General features: G+C 38.5%; 1 long non-coding RNA gene across 1 annotated transcript in view; it reads left to right on the top strand.

Moving 5' to 3' along the window:
• LOC106109904 overlaps window positions 1-19382 on the top strand; it is a 50879-nt gene extending 31497 nt beyond the window's left edge. The window contains exons 4-5 of the long non-coding RNA XR_001226043.1: window positions 17008-17106; window positions 19284-19382. This is a non-coding gene — a long non-coding RNA (uncharacterized LOC106109904). The remainder of the gene's footprint in view (window positions 1-17007; window positions 17107-19283) is intronic.
• Window positions 19383-19388: the final 6 nt, after the last annotated feature.

Raw genomic sequence — 19388 nt, 5'->3', positions numbered from 1 at the left:
GAAGAGTTTCCTCTTTTCGTATCTAATAAGTGAAAGTAAAACAAATCCGTTCGGGCTGCAGGAGCAGAAGTAAATAAATGTCAAATACCAGTATCCAAACAGTGGGCAATTAGAAGCGCTCGGGGCCGCCGCCGCCGCCCGCGCCGCCGCCCGCCGGGACTTGCCAATAAAACACGCAACCGATGGCATTGCACGGAAAGGACATTCATAAGAATAAATAGTACTTACTTCACGACACTTGTGAGATAATAAGACAGAATAAGAAAGATCCTAGTTTATTCCTTTGTCCTATTATTTACAAATTTACAATAACAAATGTTTGTAAAACCAATAGACTATTCTAAAATCGTCATAGACTTTAGAATTCCTTTGTTAAATGTAAGTTGTCATGTGCCATTTTTCTTCAAAGTATCAAAGTTAAGGTCAGGTATAATAAAGCTCACTTTTCATGAAATTTAAGATCATGTCTTGGAAAAAACATTTTCCTCGTCTTTGGTTCATCAAATTAGCCAAGTATAAAAGGAATTAAGTATATATTTTTGACAGAAAACGATGAAAGAATTTCGGTTCGTACATTAAATAAACCTCAAAGTCCTTGTAATGTTAATAAGCGACGTCGGCGTGCGGCGGCTGCGGGCGGCGGGCGGCGGGGGGCTGCTGCTGCGGGGCGCGGGGGGCGCTCCAGTCACGCGACTCAACTTATTTCAAAGCCCTTTAAACAAGTAATGAAAAGCTTTTAAGCTTTAAAGCCAAAGAAAGTCCTCCGAGAGCTTCGCGGGGAACATTTCAATAGACGTATCTCATGTTTTCCGTCTGTCGGTCCTTAAACAACTTTTTTAATTAGGTTAAACAAAGACGCAAATGTTTATTCAATTCGGTGAATTAAAACATGAGAACTTTGTTATAAAACACAAACTTGCTACTAAAATAATTGGAATAACGTGGTAACTGGTAACAGATGTCTGCAATTATTTAGTGCTTGGTTGGTTCACAATTTTGTTTGTAATTGAAGTCTACGAAAGTGCTACATACTGCAGTGTAGCGAAGCACTGTGTGGCGGTAGAATCAATATCAATAATTTAGTGTTCCAGTTATGTGACCACCGCTCACCGCGCACCGCTGGCCGCTGGCCGCTCCCCGCTCCGGCTGCGGGCGGGCGCTAGCCGAAGCCGGTGAAGTGAACAATTTTAATGCGGGGCGGACAATTGAATAACGAGCTTTACCTCTCACTGCACACAACAAACGCTTTGCCTTTGCCTGCATTTGCGCTCTACCTCTCGTATGTACTCTAGACTCGTACAAACTGATGCAGAAAAACTCTACTCTGTCTTTGTATACATCTCACTTGTACTATTGTGACTGAATGTAACAATAAATTTATGAAACCTAATTTTAGAGTTTGTAGTACCTACATACGTACTTTAAATTAAATTTCTCCTTTATTCAGAATTTTAAATTATATTTATTTCTTTTTTCTTATAATAAACGTACTCGATGAAACTCTCGTATTGTTGTATAAGGACACAAGTCAAAAGGAAAAAATGATTATTCGGAGAATATGACTGTTAGACAGGAAATGAAGGCGCGGCCGATAGCGTTGCTTGTACTCGTATCTATTGATGCGTATTTTCTTAATAGAATGTATTTCAACGTTGCTGTTTATTAATATCTAAAAATGTGTATAACCTGTAGTGATTGTACCTTAATAGAAGTGTGAATAAGAAATATCGTCTCGCCATTTTATAGCGAAATAATTTATAGCGCACTTCGCGTACATTTACTAAAACAGTGGAAAGAAAGCAAGTGGCTCTTCTTAAAGTGCGCCAGACGACGTTAAGTATTGTACGAAGTAGGATGTCAGACAAATTGTGCAAGTGTCGGCAGCGCACGTGATCGTGTCGGCAGCGGCGCGCGCCAGACGGGCGGCTCCGCAACGCCCTCCGCTGGCCAATTACCGCGCAATATCCACGCATTTAGCACTTCTTATCATAAACAAACATTAAATAAGTAATCTACAATACAATGAAAAAACGCTTGTTAATTGATTATTAAGATCTCAATAAACAGCATTTACATCACAGCTATTGTAAGCTACAACTTAGTTGAACTACATATCAATTATTGTGTCAGCGTGTAAGCAGTTTTGTTATTTCCCACCAGAATTAGGTTATATTTTGAATGATATAAAAAACTACTAGGTTTTATTTCTAGGTAGTTTTTTTTATCACGCTAGCACACGCTGTAGTACGGTGTAACGCGCTGTGGCAGGGCAGTGGCAGGGCAGCAGCATGGCAGGGCAGTGCGCTGGCCCGCGCCCAAGCGTGTTGCGGTCACCGGATATGAGATATCACTTCATAAATTATACCCCGACCGCACTTTACGTTCTCACTTCATTATTCAATTCAATTCATTATTGATAATAAATTTAACACAGGGAAAGAGAATTACGTATTAAAATTATTATGTTTATTAAATAAAGTATTGTAAACATTTCTTAATGTAAGGTTATAACGTAAAACATTTTTGTTACTGTAATACCTAATTAGGACTTGAAAAAATATTTTGTACGAAAACTTTAATCTCCGAAAAATTAATTTGAATTATTCTTCAAGTTTTGTTTAATCTACGTTAAGATTTAAGAGGGATTTTGTTAATTCCTCGCTCTCGTTTCTCGTCCGCGGGAATGTACGCTAATACTCATGAAACACTAGTTTGTTCTAATAACAATGAAAATGTTTCGGAACAGTGAAAATTTCTTTTGAAATTCCATTATCTTCTACCTAGTCAGCTAAAGTCATACAGGTGTTCAAGTTTAAACGAATTATGACTTTTTAGACTTTGGCTTTGATGAATAAGAATTGGCTGTTATTCAAATTCAACCAGGAAAGCCGCAATATAATGTGAAACACTACGTAATAGTACTGTATAAAAAGAACGAAACGGAATATAGATAATCCTCTTATTGTATAGTTATAATCACTTAAAAAAAATTCGATAAACAACGCAATGGTTATTTTACAGATTTAAAATTTCTTCAGTGTAATATTTATTCATAATATTTTATAGGGATTCATATACTTGGGTGTATATTTACAACGATGTAGATATAGCTTACGTGTCCGTAATCATCGTAACCATTATGTTAATATGAGGCTCGCGCCGCCGCCGCCGCCGCCGCCGCCCCCGTGCAGCGCGGCGCCGCGCCGGCCGTGTTACTCAACCTTTATGTGACATAAAAACGTACTCAGATTACTACAGGTTGGTTTTCCTAACTCATGTTTTTTAAATGTTTGTAAAATTTTATGTGTTCACGTTTTAATGGAATTAGTATAATAAATAACTTTACAGCGCACTCCAACCTCCAACCCTCCGCCGCCCGTTTCGCATTTACCAGCATACATTATACGTACGAGTATATTTACTTTAATATAGAATTTTTAAACATTTTCTTTTGCTTCTTTTTAAAAATAAACAGTCTAAATGGTTCTTAGGCCACTGTTCACCGAAACCAATAACGTCTTCACGAGTCAATGTTAATAATGTGCTTTACATTCACATCTAATGTTCGAGACCTTAAAATAATCCGGCCCTCACATGCGAGTACCTCGCCGCCGGCTCTCCCCGCCGCCGGCCCTCGCCGCCGGCCCTCGCCGCACTGCGCTGAGCAAGCACACTTTACACTCAATGATCCTATAAACTTTTTTAATGATTAAAAATACGTTTCATTTGTACGCGGAGTGAATTTTGGTCCAATTAGGTGACCATCAGGTCGACAGAATATCTCTAAATGAGTGCAATTTCATAATGTAGTGTTTATTGTAATTTATTCGACCGTCGGTATTTTATATGAATGCGCCTTTTGAACTAATTCCCAAAAGAAAGCTTAATAAATCACACGCCGAGCCCCGCGACCGCCCCTACCCCCGACGCCCGACCATCTACCCCCGTGACCGCGGCAAACGGCTCGACAAAAGGTTAATTCATCGCAAGTTTTATGAATCGTAAAGAGATGTTCGATTCGAAATAATGAAAGAATATTGAGGGTTGGCAGGATCTTTTGTTGTAATTCATCCATAACTCATAATTAATTTAATTTCCTTTACTCGAACCAGGAAAGCTTCTTGTGTGATTGTCGGCGTTTTTCCTACTGGGGATTTATTTAGGGATTTTTCCCTTTTTATCATTAGATGTCAATATTATAAAACTACGATGTAATGTACAGTAGAAAACAGATTGCTTGCAAATGATAATATTTTTCGTTGGAAATCTCAGTGGAAAACGTGTCATTGTTTTAATTATATTAATAGTGTTGAAGTAGCTACGCGGTGTATAACAGAACAGCTGTTATCGGACGGTCGTGAACCTGGGGGAAGCCGGTGCGGGCTCGCGTGACCGCCGCTTGCCGTCGCCAGACGCCGCTACTGCAGAATGCATGTCCCACCCTCGCGGCCCTCCCCTCGCCTCGGCCCTCTCCGGTGACTCATTGCATTTTTATAGCCCATGTCTTACGCAACAAAGACACGACTTGACTCTGCACGTAATAATGTAAACGACTTTTTCTACGTCGCCTCCGCTGGTGTTTTTCAGGTAAATTACAGAACAGCAGTTTGAAATTCAGATCACTTGTGTGGTGCATTTCTGAATTCTAAATGTTACTTCTTTCTTTACTTATTTCGTTGCGTACGGTGACGAATGGTGCAAACAAAATATCGTGAAATTTAAAAAAGTGTGAGACGTGAGCAAATCACTCAATTCATTTAAATGACATTCACGAGCTAAACATTTCCTTGTGACTTGATTTTAGAAATTGTGCGTCATTCCTACCAGGTGATTACGTTTATAAGGCGAGCGGCCGAACCGGGGAAAATTGTGAGGAAAATTACGAAGGGTGCGCCCCCCCCCACGTCCCCCGCACCCCGCCCCTCCCTCCGCCTGCGCGCCCTGTGATGTAGCGTCATTTGTTTTTATGGCTACATCCCGAACAAACCCACACAGCACCGCTTTACTACTCGATTGTAATACACTCAAGACAGGCGAGTGGCTGAAAAAATATCTCGTTACGAAAAGATTTATGTACGAGAGTGAACAATGTCAATTATTTTTATATGGAAGTTGGTTCTTACCCAAAATGTCAATTGCCTGACAAAACTAGCGGGAATACTATGACGTAATAAATACAATTTGATGTAAGGATAAGTAAAAAAAATTTTTATATGATGTTAAAACGAGAATTTCAAATAGCATTGTATGATAGAAATTTTTTATTAAAAAATGAACAACTAAGTTGTAATTTAAAGGTTTTCTGTCATCTACAATTTGAAACAATAGGGACGTTTTCCTAATATTTTGTAGAACTGCGGATAATTATTGCCATGGCGTGTGCTCGTAGCATCGTACTGTGACACGACCACTAGGCACGCGATCTGTCTTAATGTTTGACAAGCGCTGACCCAATGTTGATAAAATTTCAACATTACCAACGAATGTTCCTCGAACTTTTAATGCATGTATGCCTAGTTTCCACTAGTTTATGTTTGAATTTCTTATAATAATGTTGGCTATAGTGACTCAAATGTAAAGTTCCTTGGTGGCCTTAGTTACCTTTTTGTACGCTTCCATTCACATAAGGAACCTAAGTGAAATGGACAATTGACAATCATACGTGTAAAATATTAGACCTATGTTGAGTGACGTGTGGAGTGCAGCCCCACGCCCCCACCCCCGTCCCGCCCCCGGCCAGCCGGCGCCGCGCCGTGAAATTGAATCAATGTTGTGGTTTCCCACGTGGTCACAGGTCGAGCAGCGCAACATGCAAATACATTGCACCGCAATACATACCACGATACAATCATTGCACAAATTGCACTATCAAATATCTGACAGCCGTTATTAAAATAACAATGTTGAATATCGTTTGTGAAAATGAGAATAATCTTGGTTCCAATTAGAGGATAATCGTAAACAGTTAAAATTAAAAGCGATAGAATTTGGCGGAAATTGCTTACCTTATTTGCAGTTTGGAAACGGACAATCTACGACAGGAGAGCACGTTTTGGAAAAGACAAAGTTCATCACGTTTTTGTATTTGGAACGAAAATTGTAAACGAATTGCGTTCCAGCGCGAACACAATAATCCAGTCCGTTGTAAGCCGCGCCTGATGGAAATGTGACGACTGTTTCACAGGAATTGTCTCGCATCAATTTCCTTTCATCCTCTTCCCCGGCGTTTTTTGTCTGCAAAATATCAATAAAACAAATGAAAAGTTAGGGCGAGCGTGAAATGGCGTGCGCGGCCGAAGCGCGGCCGAGCGGCGGCGGCGGAGGCGGAGGGAAATGAAAAAAAAACACACGGCAAATGAAAATATCGAAAACAGTTCGGAGAATTTATCGCGCTGTGAATATTTTCCTCGCGGCGAACAACAAGTGTCGCACAAAGAAATAAATATGTATTTGACAACAAAGGCGCCACGTAACCGGCGAAATATTTTCAGGCACCTTTATTTTTTCCGAGTATTGCCTTTCATTTTGTTGAAGGGATTTTTTTGATTAATTGTAGCTGTGGGCTCCCACTGTCTGAGCGTGTGCAGACATATTGTCATTTCTGTCGTCCTCTAAAAATAGACAAATATTACTGGAATTTCGATGATAATGCCAATGTCTCATTTGGAATATTAATTACTCCGTGACTAAGATTGGATTCACATTCTTCCTCGTAATGTTATAGTTATAGGGATACAGTTAGAAGGCCTCTGGTATCTGTGAGAATATGTGTGTGGCAGTGTTGTAATGTCGCCATACTCGCGGCTCGGATAGTTCAAAATAATTAGGACGAGAACAAAAGCGGTTGTAAATGAAAGTGCCAAAATAACAAATGTAACGCTTTTGTAAAGAATTTTCGTGAAAAAATCGCGAGCAGTGTCCAACTTTATTTCAAGTTATTTTTGTGGTCTGTTAATTTGTTGTTTTTTTAAATATGTTCTGGTTTTATATATTCGTGATTGCATATATGCTTCATCTTTGCTATAGAATAATTCGAAATTTTAAAATATAAAAATACAGGTTGAGTGTGACAGGAGTAGAACATATATTTTAATATCTGTGTACATTTGCGAGGCAGTCATTTAATTAAAGCCGGACCGCGAGCCTCGTCGCCTCTAATTAAAACGAGTAACGTGCCTTTTATATTCGGTACATACGTATTTTTTGGTAATTAACCACGTCGTAAATGACCTGCCATAAAATATTAATTATTTTATCTGCCACGGTTTATTTATTAAAAACAGTTCAATAGTTTGCAAAATAATTAATTTACAGTTAAAATGTACTCTTCATTAAACGATTTAGCGCGTCCATTAGTATAGTGCGCACTAAATTCAGCTGCGTTAACAATGTGTTGACTAGTGCACCTACAGTGCAAAGATGCACCGCTTAATACTTCCATCATAAAACGAACAAAGCATCGTTGATCTGTGTTAGCCAGGCCATTTAAGACTTCAACTAAGATCACTCAGCAACGAATTAATGATCAAAGATGAGTTAGTTCGTAGTTTTAGCGATTAGTATTTCCAATAGCGAGCGGCAAGGGCCAACTTGCTTTGTGGCTGCTACGCGCTAACGACAATGCTCTGTGACACGGAGTGCGATAATTTCCTCCGGGAATTGCAGACATCGGCTTCCCATTGTGTGGCAATTAGCTTACAACTGCTGTCACTATCTAATAGGTTCAGTATCTCAGATTTGTACTTTAATAGGAATGTTGCATATCGATTTCTAAAATTACTTACCAAAGATTGGTAACGTTAGTTAATTTTAACAATAACTCTATCGTGACATTATCTACGTATATTTATTTTAAAGTGGTGTATAACAGTTACTTAAATATACAAATACATGATTAGTCAGTTGGAGAAACATTTTCGGCAACGTACGCTGGTGGCTTTCCCTTTGACCGCAGATCCCACTCAGTATGTAAACTGTCTTCAAAGTATTTGTATTCATGTATTATTTACATAGAACTCATAAATAACTTAACCCTTCACTTAAGAAGGTCCCTAAGAAGTTTAGGGAGAAGCGAGGGCGAGGTAGGAATGGAATCGTACATTGCGCTCGGGATTATGTTCCACATGGGAGGTCGGGTATAATTGAGTCTCGGATCGGTCCGGTGACCGCCACCTTTAAATTAGATGGATCACGTTTTATGTGAACGTATATTTACGGCTTAAAAAACGTAACTATTTCAGTAAACACATTACTAAAATAAGATTGCCCTGAAATTAGGAATAAACTTTTCAACTTTTAAAATATCATTAACATATAAATATGTGTGGCTCGTGCCGGGGTAGGTGCGGCGGGCGGCGCTCCGGGGGTAACATTTGCCGCGCTGTTACCCGACAGTCTCCACTCCCGACATCTCTCGGGAACGTTTAAAGATTACATTCACATCGCTGCTAAACTTTTATTACATGATTTCACCGTTATTAAGAAATAAAAAATAGATTTACGAGAAAAAGTTAATGCGACAGTCGCCTTAACTTACACAAATCTTTCGTGTGCATAAATTAATCATCGAAAATTCCAATATACAAAAATAAATTATCGGTATTCTATTATCTCCAGATCCTTCAGTGGGTACGTGCAGTGTGTGCTGGTGATGATTCTCTTATCGCCTAATGACGATGACTAATAATTGAGTTACTTGACGCAAAACATCTTATAAGCTGATAATTAACTGATGTTCGTAATCTTTATAGCTGTTAATATTAAAAATCGATTTACATGTTATTTAAACGACGTATGAGATAGAACAGATTCGTTAGCAGATGAACTCGTCAATCTCTCGTTAGCAGACTCTAGCAAAGGTAAGATGTTATTTTTGTGTTTTTTTTTTAAATTTCAAACACACATTTTTAATTAATAGAATAAAATAGCAGTTTTTTACGTTTTTTGTGTTATAGACTCCTACCTGTCTTTTTTTTATTCATGAAATAAAATATGATTTTTAATTACAAAGAACATTTCGAGGATACTTGCGCCATCTATTATCCGTTACTAGGCAACAACGCCGAGAACCGTCACTATCAAAGAAATTCCAAATCGAATACACTCCATATCGTATAATGAAATAGCACATTTTCCTGTATTTTTATTATTTTTCAGATGTTCAACTTATTAATCGTAATGGCGTTGTTGTCTGTGAGTCTTGCTATTCCTTTTGATGCAGAGAAACCAGCAGATATAGACAGAGATGCTGTCATTGACGTAAACGGTGCTGAACCAGCACCCATTGATGAGGTCACACTTAAGCCGGAAGACCTTGAACTCGAGGTTTCTAACACGGGCATAGGAGAAGAGAGCGCAAATCTTGGCGGATCCTTCATTATTTACTTTGAATGTTTTGACGGCCTATATCCCGTTGATCCGTACTTCAATCCTGACTTCAGACTTAAAATGCAAGATCCTTTGTACCGACGTTGGCTGAAGCAACGTAAATGTAAACTCTTCTATTATTAGATATATGTGCATTGAATTTAAAAACGCGACTTGTTACTTTACAAAAATTAATAAAAACGTATTATTTTAAAACATTAATCGCATTTGTCTGTTTTGTAAGTTGTTAATTTTTATATGTAAAGCGAGCAGTTACATTCGCTGGGGATTTCAAATTGTTTCAACAAAATACCAAATAACTTAACCCTTGAGAAGTTAAACATTCCTTAGAGATCAAGTTACGTAATATCTTTACATATCAAACAAAACTAGAATAGAAGTCCCATTACTTCTAGACGATGAATCCAACTGAATTTGGAAGTGATAAAAACTTCTTTAACTTGTAGCAAGTCAACATATAAACGTAATTTGAATTAAATTTTGCGAATAACATGAATGCACAGCAAATTTGTTTTGAATGAGGTGAAAGTTCATTTGGAACGATAAACAGTGAATAAAACAACTTGAGGTGAGTGGTAAATAATAATAGAAGTGGTCATGGTGTGCGGTGTTGCCACACACCTAGCGACTAGCGGCGGTGCACAATATTCAAGTGAACACGCGCAAAATGTGTACAATTGTTCCATCGCCTCAGCGCTGCAGCGCTCGCTTGATTTGTGTACCTCATTCGTCTAACGAACGTCTAACGTCTCTACAGCGCCGGAGTGCTTCAATTGTAAATGAATTTTTATTTCGCTAACATTTATAAAGCTACCTTTGCGAGTGAAATACTTCGTCCTCGAGAATGCTTTTATTACCACTCGAAACAATCACAACAAAATCTTGTAAAAACGTCGTACTTGAAGAATTTAACTGTTCTATTTAGCATAAAACTATGTACTTCTAAATATTTTAATGATTTTGGCCTAAACTTGATCACGATATAAAAAGATAGACTGGTGGGACACGGACGAAGTTAGCCGCTAAGTGGAAACATGCATTAGTTCGTAAAATCGCTCAAGAAAACTCAGGAATCCGTTCTTAGCACCCTTAAGTGTCTTCATTGTCGTTATCCACATTGTTTTGATACGTAAAGATCGCCGCGTCGTCTGCAACGGCAATAAAAGACGGGTCAAACCATTGGTCTAATGATACTTCTAAATACATGTATGTATATACACAGTGTTGTTCAAACACTCTTGCGAACTATCTACAACATTTTACTCCATTTTACTTGTGATCCGACGTCTGTTTAGTTCTGCACGAAGTGTCATATTGTTAGTCGTTTGTTTTGTTCGTATGGTGTGTAGTGAACGACTCCGACTATAACAGGAAACATATTGCGGTGTAGCGACATGTTTCGGCACACCTGTTGCACTCCTGTCCCGCTCAGATCGCTCAGCACAAATATTACACAGTTTCAAGTATCATACAACGTGTGAAAGACTCAAGAAGAGACATCCTGTTATAGTGATAACCATATTGACCCAAAGGTGGACAATTTGTCTATCACATAGCCACTGCTTTAAACTAAATGACCCATTTTTCATCGAAGTAGTCTGGAACAATGCCATAAAGGAATAATTTATGTGTAACTGATATATTAACTTAGCTCTGTCCCCAACCAGTGTCTGCAAATTGTGCATATTAATAGAGAGAACGTAATCTTTGCCAACCCCGAGAGTGAGGCCGAGGCTGGGATGGCAATGTCTGCTAAACGTTCATTTCATTCCTTCTAACTTGATTTTATGCGCACCAAAGTCCTTAATTACTGCGAAGGGATCTCAATTATCGACTAATTCGTAGGAAACGACCTGCCGAATGTGCTTGCCCAAGAACTTGGCAAACTATCGGCTTAACTTAATTAAGTTAACATACATCTACGTATAAAATAGGATATAACTGTGACAGAATAAAAATAATTACTATTTTACCATTCGTGGAGGCAATTTGGTTAAAAAGTTTCTTAAAAAGTTGCTTTTGTGCCTTAGCGTTAACATGAAAATCGTTCTCCTTTGGACTTTACATTATTAGAATACATCAATTTCATGGATAAGTTGTGATAACAAAAAAGTATGCTACATAACCTGATGCAAAGGGTTAACCCCAACCTTTTCACACGACCTTCCCATTACGAATATTACATTAAGGGTAAGGTTAGCAATATTAGTAGTAATGTAGAGTGTACTGTTGAGAGTGGCTTTCTTTGATATCGCTATATACACTTTGAGGGATTTTTCAATCTGCCAAAATTATTTGCGGCACCTTAAATCAGGCTGGATTGAAAAGAAAACCTTTTTACAAAATGTAATGGACAGACCTCATGGCTCATAGGAGCGAATGGAAAGTCAAGTTAAAGGTCGTTTGTTACAAAAATAAAATATTAAAGACTACACGCAAAGTCACTTTATGGCTAATCAAGGGGAACAATAAAATACGAAGGTGTTTTACGTTATTTTGTTGGTGCGTGAGAAAAACAGGGCAAGCAAACAAGTACGGCCGATCGGCGGCGCGGAATGTAGAGCTGTGTAATTACATAAATAGCGTTGGATTACACCGCATTCATACATAATAAACTACTTATAGCACTGCCTGTGGTTACTTTGGATATTGGATACAATTGCCTTGTATCAACGGACTGTGGAAGACTCTTTCATATATTGTACCGAAGTCATCTATTCATAAGTAGTAAATTTCGTGTCTCTGAAGTAATCGAGCTGTTTCCAGAATGTTCCTATTACAGCGACATCTCATGACGAGTAGCGAAATTGACGCCCTTAGAATAGTCGAGCTGTTTCCAGAATGTTCCAAAGTGAACTGTGAAGATGAAATCTTTAGTTAACTGTGAGGAAGAAAAAGTAATTGTGAAATGAAGTGTTTGTGTTTTATCCGGTGAATCCCTGTTACTAAAAACCACGAATAAATTAAAGAAGAATAATCAAAGTGTCTTATCTCCATCCCCACGCTCATAAAAACATCGCAATCAAAGCAAATCGACAGTGAGGCTCAAGACATCAAAACTCGGTTAGTTGCCAGTGCTACGGTAGCCAACTTTTAAAACTCTCTGTCGTCTCAGTTTCATCTTTGTTTTAACATTAAATTGTATTTTACTTTCTGTCAGTTATCAATTTCGTCTTCAAAGTTTATATTAATATTTATGAACTAAATATAACTGTTATATCTAGACAAATTGTAGGTTTTTGCAAGTCCAGGGTAAACTCAGAAGAATTATGTAATAATCTTGTAAATAAGAGTATTTGCGTTTAGTTCATAGTTACCGGTTAATCTTCAGTATATCAGTTATTTAAGATGTAGGAGCGCGTAAACACGCCAGGCCACCGTTCATTTTTTAGATAAATTATTTTTAATGTACATTTCTGTGTTGATGTTAATTTTTACTATTTAAAAAGTGAGTAAAATACAATAAAGTTCGTATTGCCAAGTTTTCCAGCAAGGTATAATGTAACAAAGCAAAGCGATTTCAGTAATTTAAAACATGTAAGTTGATATATTTTTTGTTGAAGCCGGATACTACTTTTTGCGTGTTCAAGGGAAATTAACTTTCGTGCAGTTCAAGGGCCTTTACATCGATTCGTCCAAGGCCTTTAGATTACTGTATGTATTTCCTTCAGAATTAGCTTTATTATTCTTTTAATTGTCACTTAAATTACTTGCTGTAAATAAAGTCTTTGTACTGTCTTGTTAGTGGTAAAATTGTAAAAATGATAAACACAGTAATTTGAAAAAACCACAACGTAGTTGTTTGTTTTGAACTGTAAATATAACTTATGAAAAGCGGCGAATGTCGCGTACAATAGTTAACATAAAAATAAGCTGGAATAAAAATTATTCATAACTTTTTTAACGTATTAAAATTAATGCGTCAAGAGAGGGCGACTCTCGGTGGTAGTTTATATTGAACATTATTCACATAGTGTACAAAATAGTCGGCCATTAGTGTGGCCGAGTTCTGGCCAGTTTGCGGCCAGTTGTGACTAATGTATGGCTCAGTTTGCGGGCAGTGGTAGATGCGAGGCTCCGGCGGGGCGCGGGCGTGGCCGCTAGATGGCACTAGTCGGTATGAGCACATCACTCACACGGTGTTTTTGCATTAAGTCGTGTGTGTGATGTCAGAAAGATTTTAGTATGAAGTTATAAAGCAAGTTTATCAACATTACAGTTTTTTTAAATTATCACAGACCAGTGATTCAGTTTTGTTGTTACGATTTTTTGCTTTGTGTGTATTCGATCCTTTTCAGTAGGGAACTATTACTAAATACAGAATATAAACACGGCAGCCAACGCCCTCCGTGTAAAGGTCGTGCAATGAACTGTCTAAATACCCCTTAATGCTCAGCCACAAGTTATGCAAACGCTACTGTCTCGCGGATTAAGCCGCACAACACATGTTTGCACACGAACAGCGTTTGCTGGATATTTAAGCCCAGTGATGCGATTAAAGTACTCCTCAGCTCGCGTTGTGTTTGCCAGATTTTATCTTCATTATACACACGATCCGAGCGTTCTGTTTGTGGAATAATATTAACGTGAAAATATTTCGCAAATAATAAATGTACGAGAATGTTTATCGAAAAACTATAGATTCTTGGAATGGATACTGTGAGTAAGTAGTGTCTTGAAGAAACGAACAGTTAAATACTTAATAAAATTATAATAATACTTAATTTTTATTATCAGGACTGGATAAACGTCTTCAGTCAATAAATTAAATAGATATTTGTGCGAATAGTAAATCCGCAAGCGACAAAAGTCCTGGTATACAGTAAGTAAATCTCATTTTAGATTAACTCGGGATTAGAGAGGTCCTATATAAGAGTAGTAGTTGTGAAGGAGCCCGCGCCGGCGCCGGCATCGGCTCAGTACAAACATGTTTAGGTTTGAAGAGCAAATGATCGGCGAGAAGTTTGCAAAGGGCTTGTTAACTCTCACTAACTGTCTGACATGTGTACTGCGGCTGTTGTAACAACCTTCAAACTAATATTGAGTCACCTTTCAACAATTAGTATTATATTATATCTTTAACAATTACCCTCTTCATGTACTCATATGTATGAGTAGTGGGGAGCGGGGGAGGGGGCCGGGTATCGGCTAGGGAGCGGTCAGGGGTCAGGGCGAGGAAGGCGGCAGGCGGTCGCGGTCGACGCTCGCGTTTGTGGTACTCATTTGTTATCGCGCCTTATATCCGCCGAACCTTCTAAATTTAATTGACTTACGGATGGACCTCTGATTTTTATTTATTATTCGATTTCTATATAAGATTGCTCTCTAATATTTTGGGTTATCTTCTTTCAAATCAAGAGTATTTTATACCTATTTGTCGTCTACTTCATTTCAATTTAACATACATCCTTTTTCAATATTCTTTTGTCCTTGCTTTCGTTCTTCTTGTCATTCTTTCATCAGCATCTCTTATATAAGGGACTTCTTATATCGTTAACTAAGGCTTTATGACGTAATTGAAGCATGAGGCTATCGAATATACCATACGTTAGTGTCTGAGTTAAGGATGCCGTTGTCTGGAGATCTCTCATGTTTACGACCCTCCAGTGCATGGTCTGTGGAGGGAGGGGGGGGGGCGGACTGAATACTAATTACCAGTAAACAGCTCAGACGTGCGCAGCGCAGAGCACTAAGGGAATTTTAATTTTAACTGTTTTAACTAGAGTACAAATTGCTTTCTGCGCAAAAGTTATTGAACTGCACCTAATTGGGTATTACATTAGGAATTCTGAAACACATATTAGAAGTAAAACTAGTTATAGTGTATTTTGAAGACAGTGTCTTTGCTTATTAATCTTATTGTAGTTTAAGCTATGTTATTTGCAAGGAGCTGCGAGTTGCAGCTGCGGTAACTAACTACTGTAATAGTTGTTACAGTTGTAAACGCTTAGAGAATTAATTACCCTGCCCGTTGGTGCGGCTGCAGACTGCTGCCTGTGGACGTGGACTGTCCGCTCTGTTTATTATTCAGACGCCGAGTGTAAAGCAAGCGCTAACAACTTCATCCCACTGGTGTAACGCATTTTGACATCCTTAACAGGAATCATGACTGGTTATCTCTTTTATTCAATTATCTTGTTCAATTGTTTAGTTCCTCCTTGTTACATGTAGTATGACAAATGTTCGCTATATTTGCTCGTATTTTCCCCGCAGCGGTTTACATTCGATCGATATTTGAATTGCAAATCAAACTTTATTCGATCCCGCGTCCAATTTTACCTCTCGTTTGCAAACCGCCCTCAATTACAGCGGACGGCAGCGGCGGCGGTCGACACCACACGTTCATCGAATACTGTTGTATCAGCTCCGGCACAAATAAAACTTTAGGACGATACAGCAAAATAGGACCAGTTCAAATTAGAGTATTGACAAAAAGAGAGAACGGGCCTTCACCATTGTTACTGTACATATAAAGATTTTCTCAGCTTCATAGAAATAGAAAAATGTTTAAATTGATAATAATGAAACAATTGTAAGGTCTGTTTTACTACTTTATTTATTTACCTGATGTTAATATTAACACAATAATGAAGCAAATAGAAACATAATACAAATATTTGTCACGTCTACAGCAAACAGTTTGTCGATGTACTCGAAGGTAAAATGTAAACGGCCGTGTGACGTCACGTGTTTGTCTACCAACCAACTAATCTGAACAAAGCCAGTGACTAGACGACACGACACGATACAAGTCGTGTATTGTCGGAACATATGTGTCTGTATGGAGTTTTTTATTTTGTGACGTATTGGAAATTTGACGTAGAATTGAATGTTTTTTTTTTGTACTTATAATTTAGTACAACCAATATTTATGAACGTACGTTTGTCTCTACTGAGGGTAATATAGTGTGTTTATTCATAGCAGATATGTTATGCCTGTCGTCTAACAGAATTACAATAAGCATTGAGATGTTATCAAATACAAGATAACAATAAGATGAATAATGTATGCAATGAATATTGATTGAGCCATGTTTGATTTGTTGTTGAGCATCACAGTATAGCAATTATGTTGTATAGTAAGAGTATAAGTCTCGGTTTTTTTGGTGTAATGTGGAGAGCAGCAGGTATAATTTCCACTAGCCCGGCCGCGCGGTGTCGCACAGTGAAAATGGGTGTAAGTGTCTCCGGCGCGGGGTCAGCAGGTCGCCGCGACGTCGCCGCTTCTCAAGAGGCTCTCCGCAACAAAGCGGCTCATTTCGTTTCTAATGTTTCTTTTGCTGTTGGCCGACTTTAACACTGTAACGTAGACTATTTTTTTTTCTTTAATTATTTAACTTTGTGTTAAAACCGCCGTTTATATTGAATTAAATTAGGTAAAATAAACATCATCAGATAATATGTTAGACTTTAACAATGTAATGGGCGATCGATACAAACGACTGGTTCCGCTTCACTAACTGTCACTAACGAACGCGGACACGGACCGACTCCAAATTGCCCCAAATAACCTGACCTATCATATATCAGTATGTACACCGCGAGCCGCCGTATAAAATAATTGATGAGCCATTCCGCTTAAAAGCTCTTTGGTTATTACAGTTGCGATGTTCGTTTCAGATCGGCTGCTACTGCGAGCGCGCGGCGGGCTGATGGCCCGGTGACGCAGCATGCGCCGCGTGTCCATCGCCGCTTTACTGCGGCTGCTCCTCCTCGCAGGTATACGCATGATTCATTGAATAGCGAACACCTTAAAATATACGAGTTCAAGTTACATGCGATGTACTGTTTGGAAATAATGCGTTTTGTAAATTTTACGTTGAGGTTTAACTGAGTTTCCCCGTTTAATTATTATTTATGTGAAGGAAAAGGTCTAAAACTTAGTATTCGTTGTTTTCATTATCGGATTATTTTAAAAATTATATAACACTTATGAAAACCTTATAAATAAAGTCATAAACCTACGAGTTTTTGCGTCGCTAAAGCGCGGGCGCGTCGCTGCACTAAAATGCGCATAAAGGCTCCGACGCGAGCTCTTTCATACGTATTTTTATTATTATTTTACAATCAAATTTTTATGGTAACACATAAGCCTGCCGGGTTTTAGAGTGGAATTATGATAATGTCGTGCAGTGCGGGATCGGCTGTTTACAGAGGCCTTGCGCGGTCGCCGGCTTTTACAGATGGAAACAAAATTTATTACGAAAAGTTTTCATTTGATACAATGTTATGATCCCGCACCGAAGGGACCCTCCGGCGAGAAATCATATTTCTTTTGTTTAACTGTGATTCCGTTTGCAACAAGTTTATTTCATCTACGTTCGCCTCGTAACGGTTCTTTTTTAATTTCCTTGTCGATATAAAAACAACCAAAGTGCTAGAGTGTGTAATCTTAAAAACATAAGACCAAAGTCTTTTTAGAAGGATTTATTTGCGATGATTCCAACAAAGAAATTCTACATAAAAAAATGAAATAAGTAACATGTTACCATCAATGTGATGCCGAGTATGTTTTTATCCATTTACAAATGCCACATTAAACAAAAACTATTACTTGAAATCCGTCATCATTCCATTTTGACGTACGGGAATAGACAGATTCATGTTCCAATAGTGAAACCTTGTGTTTTACAATATTTAGATAAAATGCATGTCCTAATTAGGTAAATGGCCTATTTTTCATTTTTGGCTACGGTAGGTTCGGTCTTCGAGGTTTGCGTGGGCAGAGCAGGGGAGGGCATCTGGGAGGGGCAGCAGACACATTAATTCCAAGACATCGGCTTAGCCTTCGCCGACCTCACGCCAGTATTATCGCTCTATCAATAGACCCACTGCCCGATAAAAACTTATTTGACACGAGGATTTTTATGTTGGCCATGGAAATAATTCACTTGGATATTATCACTTAGTTTGGATACTTTCTATACATATTAAAGTACCTGTTAATGTAGAGATTAATAGTATCTTCTTATATTAAGTATATGGAGTATAACACTTTTATGTAGGAATTGGAATAATAGTAATAGATTGGCGAACTAATAACGGCGATTTTATTACAAATACGACATTTTATTTTATCTTGTTTAAAGTACCACGTACTAATTTCACTGAAGAAGTGGATTGTTAATTAAATTACCTTATAACATTTTCTTTATCGTGGTTAATGAATTCAGGTGCGAGGGTCTCGTTACGCTGGTCCTGATTATACTTGACCGCCATTACTGTCTGCCGCAGAAATAAATTGTTTAATATTTCATTGGCAACACTTCGCCTTGCAGCGAATTCATTTCACAAACAAACGCCTCATTTAGCCCTGATTCACGGCCGCTGAAGCTAAGACGTTTTAATTTATATAAACGGTTTTGAAGAAACGGCGGACGCCAGTATAAGCTGACACCCAACTTTTCAAACCTTATTGTACAACATTGAAATGCAACAATGCGAGCTCGGAGGCCAAGCTTGCCTGGTCGCCTCGCTACTGCGGACTGCGGGGCTGCGGGTGCGCGAGACGGATACCTTACAATATCTCATATCGTATTAGGTATATTATTTCCTGCGCAAAGTCTGCTCCATTCGGCGAAGTGCAATAGTTCTGTTGCCAACAGGGATATTAAATATAATGATGTAACTCCGAGCGCATTTTACAGCAATAAAAGTTGCTTCTCGCATACATTTATCTGTTTATATATGCTTCTTAACAAATGTTCACAAACACCGTTAGAATATTCGTAACTAATGAATTCTCTCAAGTCGGGACCTTATAACGCAACGTCGAAAGAACGTTTACAATTCTTAAGTTCAGTGAGCACTAAAACGCAGCTTAATATTATAATTACTGCGCGGAGTCTGAATAAATCGTACGTTATCTCCTACTAACAGTTAAACTCCCCCATCAGGCGGCGCTAGCTTCGCAAACCCGTACGGCGGCGAGGAGCGCGTGGACCTCGGCCAGGTATGGGTGGACATCCCGAGCGCGCCGGTCGCGCTGGGCGGGGACGTGC

This window comes from Papilio polytes, unplaced genomic scaffold (genome assembly GCF_000836215.1).
Source record: "Papilio polytes unplaced genomic scaffold, Ppol_1.0 DF821044.1, whole genome shotgun sequence".
Classification (NCBI taxonomy): domain Eukaryota; kingdom Metazoa; phylum Arthropoda; class Insecta; order Lepidoptera; family Papilionidae; genus Papilio; species Papilio polytes.
This window is presented reverse-complemented; position numbering and strand designations above follow the sequence as displayed.